This window comes from Lagenorhynchus albirostris, chromosome 12 (assembly GCF_949774975.1).
Source record: "Lagenorhynchus albirostris chromosome 12, mLagAlb1.1, whole genome shotgun sequence".
NCBI lineage: Eukaryota > Metazoa > Chordata > Mammalia > Artiodactyla > Delphinidae > Lagenorhynchus > Lagenorhynchus albirostris.
The window spans coordinates 38,761,233-38,772,348 of NC_083106.1; positions in this window are offsets into that span (position 1 = coordinate 38,761,233).

The window sequence follows — 11,116 nt, forward strand, 5'->3', positions numbered from 1 at the left end:
CATCTATCAGAATCAATGTGTTGCCAGACAAAGAACCCTGATTCATTTAGTGTATGCTGGTCACTCATTATCCTGGCAATGAAGACTCTGGTTAGAAAGTTTATTAGATTTAGAGATTGATGATTGTTGAGGGCTGGAGTCTGAGTTTTATGAATGCTTTGTAGCTTTCAGCTTTAATGACTAACAAGGGAAGTATTCCTTAGGCCCCTGCTGTTACATGACACAGGCATCAAAAAGAGACTCCTAATTAAAAAGAACCAGAACCATTTTGCTCTGAGTTCTGGGGATTGGTTCACACAGTTTGGGAATGAACAGACTTTTTGCTTGAATCAAATCCAATAATTTTGTTTAGATTTGGAAGAGCTCTTGGAATTTCTCTTCCAATACTTAGTGGGCAAGTTAGAAACATTAGTAACATTTATCTGGGGGCCTCTTCCATTAGCTGAAGTGTGGGCTAGTGTTGGGAGCCAACGTTCAGCAACCACAGGGGCTTTCTGGTATAGATCAGTGGTTGCCTGCCCCTGTAGCAGTGTTTTCTGCTGTTGCTATCTGCTAAATCAGAATTATATCTCCAACACTTGTCTGAAGTCTTCCTAAGAGCTACCCCATTTATAAGAATAAGAGTAATGAAGATTCTAGAACAATGAGCACCTACTCTGTACCAGGCAATGCTCAGTTCTTTAAATATATAATCTTACTTTAATCTTCAATACATGCCACAGGGTAACTAATAATATTATTTTAATTTTTTTTATAGAGGGAGAAACAGATTTAGAGAGGTTTAAAAATGTATCCCAAGTTACTTAATAAGAGACAAAGTGAGGATTCCATTTTAAGTCTCTGATTCTAAAGCCTGTGCTTTTAGCTCCTGTGTTATATTACTTAAGTTTACCTAAATTGGTTGTATGATGAACTATAGTAATTGAAAGATTGAAGTTCCTGAAACTTCACATTAGTTATAGATTTAAATGTTTGCCTCCATGTGAATTTTCAAAACCTCTAGAACATTCACCTGAGTGTCAGCCTGTCTTGTTTCCGTGTTTCAGTGTTCCAAATCTGAGCAGAGGGAAATAGCTGAAGGCCAGTGTGATGCTCAAACTGGATAAACCTGCTGCATTGGCCTCTGGCTGAAAGCTTGAGAGAATAACAACACTGACAATTTTTGTTTTATAATGAGTATAATTATATTTTTAATAAACTTCAAGTGACTAAAATATCTTTCCTAGGGATCATAGCATCATTTAAAAAGTCTTTTTTTTTTTTGTAGCATAATGTCTGTAGCTTTCACATATCTTTTTTCCTTATTATTCTTAGTGCTTTTATGGTCACAGAGGGTACATTACCACAGTGCCTTTTGAGGACAGAAGAGATAAGAAGGGTTTGGTTTTGACACTGATGCCAATTTAACCAAATAGGTTGAATACCCAACCTCTAAATTTGAAAATATAAACTGAAAAGTGTATAGTGTAGTGTGAGAATGTAGTGTGCAAAGTATATCTAACTTTTCTTATATTTGTCTTTGATGTACCTAATTAACAAAGGAAGAGAGCCTTACTCCTGGGAGGCTTCTGAGGGTGTCATTGAATTTCACTTTGGGGCATTTTCAAAAATATAGGGAAAAGATCACTTAAAAGAAATGATTCATTCTTGTTGGGTTGCATTATGGCATTACTTATACCTTGCTGTCAGTGCCATTTTAAAGTTTAGACCCTTCGATTGCTTGGATTACTAAGGTTAGCTAACAAGCTATTAGAAATGTAAACTTAAGAGAGAGTCAGTTCCTAAGATGTGAAAAAGGAAACTCTTTATCACCCTCTTCTTTTTCCATCTAGATTTTTGCTCTATTTAAAGGGTTGCACGTATATTATTTTACAAGGAAATGACCATGCCAAATGTCCTTCTTATATCAATTAAAGTCAACAAATTCATCTGGGGCACTGACCTTGTGCAAGACATTGAATGAGGTACAATGTCCACATTGGCTCCTGTCTCTTCTATCACTAGGATTAATAATCCTTCTATAGTTTCAGTCCCACCTCAGATTCCTGTTATAAGAGAGAAAGAAGTGAAGAGTTTTATTTTCTTTGTTTTCTCTGAACCTAGTACCTTGGTACGTATGTACCTGTCGTACCTTCAAGTTTCCAAGTGCTAGGCTTTCTTTCTGTGAGTTCCTTGTATTCTATGTGGGTTGCCCTTTACTGGGGCCTCTACCCACTAGCAGCCTCATATTGCACAGATCATCCAAGTTTGTGTGGGTTCTGGAGAGGATCTCATTTCCCTTCTGTTCCTTCCTCTCTGGGCTTACCTCTTGGTTAATTGAATGTACTTTCTTGACTTGCACTCTATAAAAACATTCATATTTGGTACCAAGTCTTCAGGCAGCAGATACCTGTACTCCCAAATTTAGTTCTCCAAAATCTAAATTATAAATCTCCTAAGCCTTTGCTATTTTATTCTGCACTTACAAAGATTTCTATTTTTTAAAAAATCTGAACAAAACAGTATAATTTGTCCTTCAGTTAGATTGTAAATACTCTTCAGTAGTCTTCATTTCTTTAGTTAATTGTTTGCCACTTTTTGGTCAAAGTTAAATGGAATGCTGAGTCTAAGTTGTATATTTATGTGTAATCATGATAAAATCCTTCGGTTTTGGCTATAAATATTTTACAGCACTCTTCTTCAACATGAAGTAAAATGAGGACTCTATTCCTAATTAGGACTTCAGGAAGATTTTATGCAAGAACCTAGGAATTATTTTGAATCTTAGCCCTTCTGCTTTCTAATCATCTTTGTCTTAATCATACTGTTTCTTCTGTGTTATTTTCCTATTGCTTTGAATTTTCTGGAGAAACAAAAATTGCTTATGTGAAGGGATAACTATTTGGAGGGAAGTTTACTCAATGGATCCAATGACCAGTTTTGGGGTGGCATTAATTGCTTATATCTTAGTGATACAGAGGGGGTCTTGGTGGCAAGGCAACTTCTCGAGGGTGACAGATTGTTTTACAAAGATTGGGATCTAAAAATTAATGAAAAAATTTAAAATAACACATTAAGTATGTAGCAGAGCAAAAATTCTTCTCTACCTTCTTTGGGTCTCTGGCTATGCCAAAGAATTAAACTGACATAAGACAAATTAACAGGGCAAAATTATACAAATGTTATTGAATTTTTACATGCACATGGGAGCCTTCAAAAGAGAAAGCCTGAAGAAGTGACCAGAGCAGGAAGCTTTTACATCTTTTAGACAAAGAAGCAATACATTTGTGAAGAATTGACAAGACAAAGGGGTTTGAAGAAATAACCAGGAAGATAAGGGTTAGTTTAACAACCTTTACAGCCCTAAATTTCCTGTCTCTGGTGATAAGGTTGTCTTCTATTCTCCGGGCACAGGGAGGGTGCCTTTCTCATAGAATTTTTTTTTTTTTTTTTTACATCTTTATTGGAGTATAATTGCTTTACAATGGTGTGTTAGTTTCTGCTTTATAACAAAGTGAATCAGTTATACATATGTTCCCATATCTCTTCCCTCTTGCGTCTCCCTCCCTCCCACCCTCCCTATCCCACCCCTCCAGGTGGTCACAAAGCACCGAGATAATCTCCCTGTGCTATGCGGCTGCTTCCCACTAGCTATCTACCTTATGTTTGGTAGTGTATATATGTCCAAGCCTGTCTCTCGCTTTGTCACAGCTTACCCTTCCCCCCACCCCGATATCCTCAAGTCCGTTCTCTAGTAGGTCTGTGTCTTTATTCCTGTCTTACCCCTAGGTTCTTCATGACATTTTTTTTTCTTAAATTCCATATATATGTGTTAGCATACGGTATTTGTCTTTCTCTTTCTGACTTACTTCACTCTGTATGGCAGACTCTAGGTCTATCCACCTCATTACAAATAGCTCAATTTCGTTTCTTTTTATGGCTGAGTAATATTCCATTGTATATATGTGCCACATCTTCTTTATCCATTCATCTGATGATGGACACTTAACCTAAGTCTCATAGAATATTTATCTCCTGCTTTCAGGAGTACAAAGGAGAGTCAGAATGACCTTCATGCACTGGCTGTTTCTTAGGTACCTTTAATTCAAAATAATCAGTATACCAAAGTGACATATTTGGGGTTGCCATATTCTGAACCCCTTCAAGTATATTCTGTGCTCTGAGAACTCCAGTATTAAATTAGGTGGAGAGCTCTCTGTTGGAATAAAGGCAGATAAATGTGTTCTACACACTGACCTCTGATCCACATGCATGACAATAAAGTTAGTCCTTGCCCTTTATTTGAATGCATTGAAATTATGTATCTAAGAGTGGGTCTGCCAGTTAGCTCCTGGCAACAGGACAGGGATTCATGTGCTGCATGAGGAGATGAAGTACATGTGCTGAGCTCTGCGGACTCCTTCAGTCCTTTTGGCAGCAGGACCCAGGTCAGTGATACAACTATGCTGAACAATTGCTACTGCACAGTTGAATATCCTGCTCTATACTTCCTGCATCATCTGTGGTCATTCACAGTAAGTCATATGGCCAAGTGTGATGTCAGTGAGGCAGGAAAATATTATACTGCATTCACTGGCAAGCCCTGCAGGTCACATGGCCTGCCTCTTAATTCTTGAAAACTAGTATTTCATGATCATATATTTTATAGACTTCAGTTTCATTGTCTTTTAACAGTTATAGTATGAAAGAAAGCATACATCTATTGTTTAGTGTTCCCTTTCCTTTATAAAATATGGTATATATATATCTCCATAAACAATGTATTTTAGTTTCACTTGTTCCTAAACTTTATAAAAATGGTTTCATAATGAATCACTAAATGTAGTTCTCTGTGGCTTAATGTCATATTTGGCTCAATATTATGTTATAAGTTATATAATTTTGGTTTATTTTGGGCTCTTCATAATGTTTATGTGAATAGGTATGTCTGTTTCTCCTCCAATACAACCCTGTTTTAACTACTAATAATTGCTGATAACTCAATGTTTTCCAGGACAAGAGTCCCCCCCCACCTTATTCTTCTTGGTTAATCTTTGGGCTTTGCTTGTCCATATAAATTTTATAATCAGCTTGAAAAATTCTATGAAGAACTTTGTTGGGGTTTTGATAGGAATTGTATTAATTTTGCAAGTCTCTTTCTGTAAATTTGACATTTTTTGGAATATTGAAGCTTCTTCTCCACTAGCAAGTGATTAATAAATACAGTAAATGGGGAATTTTTTGTTTATGTCTTCATTAATGCTTTATAGTGCTCTATATAGAGTTATTGTACACTTTCTTATGTATATTCTCAGATACCTTATATTTTATGTGTATCTATTTGTGTGTGTATTTAGATACAAAAAACATGTAGTATATATTTTATATAATATATATATAAATATAGATTTAAATATATGTAATATATAAATATATTTTTGTGTTACACATAAAATATTTAAATTATATCCACATAATATAATTTAATTAATACTAATATATTGATTTTAAATCTGGCCAGTTTGCTAAGTGCTTATATTATTTAAAACAATTTTCTGGTAGATTATTTTGGGTTTTCTTTGGAGATAAAAGAATCAAATAACGTCTGAATAATAAAAATTTGTTTCTTACTCTTAAATCTTACTTTATCTTCATCTTTTCTTAATAAGCTTGCTAGGACCTCAACTCCAATGTTCAATGCTTTGTCTTTGATTGCAATCAAAGTTATGCTACTAATTGCCATTAAAATATTTACTTTTGTTCTTTAAAAAAACACTTTACTGAGGTATAACTTACATATGATAAAATCACACTTTAATAAGTATGATTTTTAGGTTTTAGAGTTGTGCAAATGTCTCCACAGTCTAGTTTTGGAACATTTCCATCAACCCAAAAGTTCCTTTGTTCACATTTGCAGTCAATCCCCACTCCCACCTTCACTACTAGGCAACCACTGATCTGTTTTTGTTGTTATAAATTTGATTTTTCATACCATTTCACATAAATGGAATTATACAATATGTAGTTCTTTTGTGTCTGGGTTTTTTATTCAACAGTGTTTTTGAGGTTCATGCATGTGTAGCATGTTTTATTGCTGAATACTATTTCATTGTATGAGAATACCACACTTAGTTTATCCATTCTTCAGTTGATGGACAATTGAATTATTTCTAGTTTTTGCTACTATAAATAATGTTGCTATGGACATTTGTGTATATGTATCTTTGTGTACATAATTTTTTATTTCTCTTGGGTAGATTCCTAGAAGTGGAATGGCTGGGCTGCATAAGTTTATGTTTAATATTTTAGGCAACTGCCAAACTAGTTTCCAAAGTGGTTGTACTATTTCACATTCACAAGTAATAAACGAAGTTTCCAGTCTCTCCACATGCTTGCCAATACTTAGGTAAACTGGACTTCACCAAAATTAAAAACTTCGAGCTTCAAAGGATATTAGCTCTTACAACTCAACAGTAAAAAGAAAAATAACCCATTTGAAAATGGGCAAAGAATTTGAATATACATTTCTCTAAAGGAAATATACAAAGGCCAATAGGAACATGAAAAGATGGTCATATAATTATCCATTAGGGAAATGCAAATCAAAACCACAGTGAGATATTTCTTCAGATTCATTAAGATAACTGTAATAAAGACATACAGTAACAAGTGTTGGTAGGGATTTCGAAAATTGGAATCCTCATCCATTGCTGATGGGAATGTAAAATGATGTAACAACTTTGGAAAACAGTTCAGCAGTTCCTCAAAAAGTTAAGCATACAGTTACCTTAATATGCAGCAGTTACACTCCTAAGTATATACTCAAGAGAAATGAAAACTTATTTTCACACAAAACTTGTACACAAATATTGATAGAATTATTCATGATAACCCAAAGTGGAAACAACCTAAATATCCAAAACCAGAATGGATAAAATATGGCATATTCATACAATGGAATATTTTCAGCAGTAGAAAGAAATGAAGTACTGATACATGCTACAACATGGATGAACCTTGAAAATATTATGTGAAGTGAAAGAAGCCAGTCACTAAAGACCACATGTTGTATGATTGCATTTATATGAAATGTCCAGAAGAGGCAAATCTCTAGAGACCAAAAGTAGATTAGTGGTTGCCTAGGGCTGGAGAGAGTTGGGGATTACATAGGTAGTGATTTTTAGTACGTGTGGGTTTCTTTTTGGGCTAATGAACATGTTTTAAAATTAGATAATGCTAATGGTCACATAACTATGTGAATATACTGAAAATCATGGAATTGCACACTTTAAAAGGATAAATTTAATTGTGAATTATGGCTCAATAAAGCTATTATAAAAATAAATGGATTATAAATATAAGGGTTTATTTCTGGACTGTCAATTCTGACCCACTGATATGCCTATCCTTGGGCTAATACCATACTTATATGATTACTGGTGCTTTATAGTAAGTTTTGAAATCAAATAGTTTTCCAACGGTGTTGTTCTTTTTCACAACTGTTTTTAGATATTCTATGTCATTTGCATTTCCATACATATTTTAGGATTAGATTGTCAATTTCTACAACAATGCCTACTACAGTTGATAAAGGGTGCATTGAATTTATAGATCAATTAGCAGTTACCATGTTGACAATACTAAGTCATCCAATTCATGGACGTGGAATGTACCTTCATTTACTTAGATCTCTATCTCAGCAATATTATATGATTTTCAGTATGCACGTCTTACACTGCTTTTGTTAAATTTATTCCTAGGTATTTTATTATATTAAATGCTATCACGAATGGTAATGTTTCCTTAATTTATTTTCAGTATTTTCATTGCTAGTATACTGAAATACAATTGACTTTTATTTATTGATCTTGTAGCAATAAAATGTGACCTTCCTTAACTTATCTATTAGTTCTAGTAGATTTTATATGTGTGGATTTTTTTGAGATTTTCTACAAACAAGACTATGTCATCTATGAATAAAACAGTTTTATACTTTTTCTTTTCCAATTTGGTTGCCCTTAATTTATTATTATCACCACTACCACCACCATCATGATCATAATCCTCATCTGGTCTTAGAACCTCCAATGCAATGTTGAATAAAAGCAACAAGATCAGACAATATTGCCGTGTCCCCACCCTTAGGAGGAAAGCACTCAGTCTTTCACTAAGAATGATGTTAGATGTGAAATTCTGTGTATGATTCCCCTTTATCAGGTTGAGAAATTTTCCTTCTGTACCCAACTTGTTGAGAGTTTTTATTATGAGTGGATGTTAGATTTATCAAATAATTTTTCTGTATCGTGATCATAAGTTTTTAATATTTCACTTTATTAATGAAGTATATTATAATAATTGATTTTCAATGTTAATGCATCCTTGCACCAATAGGATAAATCCTTTTTATTATGCTGTTTCTTTTTACATATTATATTTGTTTTGCCAATATTTTATTAAGGAGTTTTGGATCTTTCTTTATGAGTGATATTGGTCTGTAGCTTTCTTTCCTTGTGATGTGTTTGTCTTCATGCTTTGGTTTCAGAGTAATTGTTGTCAGAGTACCAATAACTATTGGTAGGTCTTCCCTTGGCTTGTATTTTCTGAGGAAGAATTGGTATTATCTGTTTTTCAAATAGTTGATAAAATTTCACCTGTGAAGTGGTCAAGCAGTCAAGCAGCAGTGCAGTGGCTAATCAGGCCACAAGTATTACTACTGCAGTTGTTAGGTTGACTTTTCACACATACTTCCATAAATTAGTCATATAAGAAGACAACAGCCCAAATGAATTCAGAGAGTTTATTACTTACACAGAAAACAAAAGTATGATCAGCAGAGTCTAGTCTCAACTCCCCACATCCCTAGTGCCATAGGATGACACAGAACCATAGTCCAGATGGCAGACAACACAAGCAGTGTGTCACTCGGTCATGGAGAAGTGGTCTCTAAAATATGAGCAAGCAGTTTTATAAACTTCTGTAGAAGCCTCCAGCTATATCCTAAGGAAGGGCTGGGAGGGCAAGTTGGAAAGTTCTGTACTCAGCTGAAACCAGAGAGATGGATGAAAATGCCTGTGGCAGTCTTCCACAAGATAGGAATGAGAAATTGCCTTGTGACAGCTCCTCAACAGACTAACCTCCTCTTGTTTCAGAAGAAATCATAGGACATTCCACCAAGACTTGGGTTAGACTGCAGTCAAGCCTTGCCTGTGAGGCCTCCTACATGGCCTACATGGAAGCGTGTACGGTTACTAGAGTGCTTTGGCAGAGGCTTTCTCGTACAAAAATCCTGGTACTGGGCTTTTCTTTGTGGAAATATTTTAAATTAATTCAATTTCTTTCCTTATTTTAGGCCTATTCATAATTTCTATTTCCTTTTCAGTTAGAAAAGATATTTATTCAGTTAGTTTCGGTAATTTATGTCTTTCTAGGAATTTGTTCATCTAAGCTATCTAATTTGTTGGTTTAGCATTAATTTATAATCATTTTATTTCTGTGAGATTGGTAATAATGCGCCTCTTTCATTCCTGATACTGGTAATTAGCATCTGCTCTTTTTTTCTAGTTCAGTGTAGCAACAAGTTTGTCAATTTTGTAATCTTTTCAAAGAGCCAACTTCTTATTTCATTGTATTTTTTCCATTTTTCAGTTTTCTGTTACAGTGATTTTTTTCTCCAATTATTATTATTTCTTTATGTTTATTTTGCTGCATTTATCTGGTATCTTTAGGTGGAAGCTTACATTATTGATGTGAAATCTTTTTTCTTATTTGATAAAAGCATTAAATGCTCTAAGCACAGCTTTAGATGCATTCCATAAATTTTTATATGTTGCATTTTAATTTTAGTGAATCTTGATTATTATCTTTAATGAGTGAAGTTTGATATTGGTTTTTATTTCTAGGGCAAGGCTAAAGATATCTGAAAGTACATTTTTGTGTGTAAGGTTTGGATTGATTGGGTCAAATGTTTGTGAGTGGCAAGGTTTTTGATACTCCCAGCTCGATTTTTAATCTTTATCCTGTTTTTCAATCAGAGCTAACAGACTGGAATGTTTCTGAGTGCCAACAGCAGAAGAGTACAAGGTTTCTGCAGAACTTTGGAAAGGATGGTTAACTACTAGACAAGAAATTTTTCACATTCCAAACAATTGGATTGGATTAACTAGCACTTTGGTGAAGCTATTCTGAGAAACCACTTTTCTTTTTCATTTTCTCCTGCTGCCCCACATCTGAAGAGCACAAAGTGTTTCTAAGGCTATACATAGCCATGTGGGATAGTATTGTAATTAATACTGAGTTCTGATGACCCTGCTTTTGCTAGTGAAATGATAACATATAGGAGAATAATGAATGTGCATTAAAAGGAGTGCAGTTAAAAAAAAAAAAAAGGAGTGCAGTTACATTTGTTTTTGCCAGTTTTCTTGATTTTTTTTAGCAGATGTAGACTTGCTTCTATGGTGCTATGACACTTTAATGGTAAATATAAGCCTCGTGCTTGAGATCTGGCACAATACGCCTTTGGAGGTGTTGCAGATACTACTCTTGTCTCAATGAAGAAGAACCTAGACCGTAATCCTGCCTTCAGCTATTGGGGTCACTTTGCTGAGGCTAAGCAGGGAAAGAGAGAAATCAGGGAATAGAGAAGATTTTGAACATTAAAAAAAATTTTACTTGCACCATGAAAATATGAGAAGATAGATTTAATTTGTTGAAGAATGACTTTCTCTTGGCAATGGAAGGGATTTATGGCAGCAAACTCTTAAGTGTTTTTTATTGCTGATGTTGGCAAGGGCGTGAGTTGGTGAATGAGGTCACAGTGTGGTCCTACAGTAAGAGTAAAAAGAAAATAAACACTAGTATCTGTTGAACCCTTACTAAGGGTCAGGACTCCCCTAAGTGGTGCTTTAACCTGGTCTCTTTGCTGACCTCCCTCAGTGAATGTTGTTTATACTTCTGTTTCAGCACTTTTGACATTGAAACTCATATTTTAGTTATTTCTATGTGTAGTGTTTCCCCCCAGTATTACATCTTTAAGGGTAAGGGCTGGCTGTATTCACCATTCGTCTCTCACAGTGTCAAGGACGATGCTTTGCATATAGCAAGTACTTAGTACATTCCTGTTAAATTGAATTGAAATAAA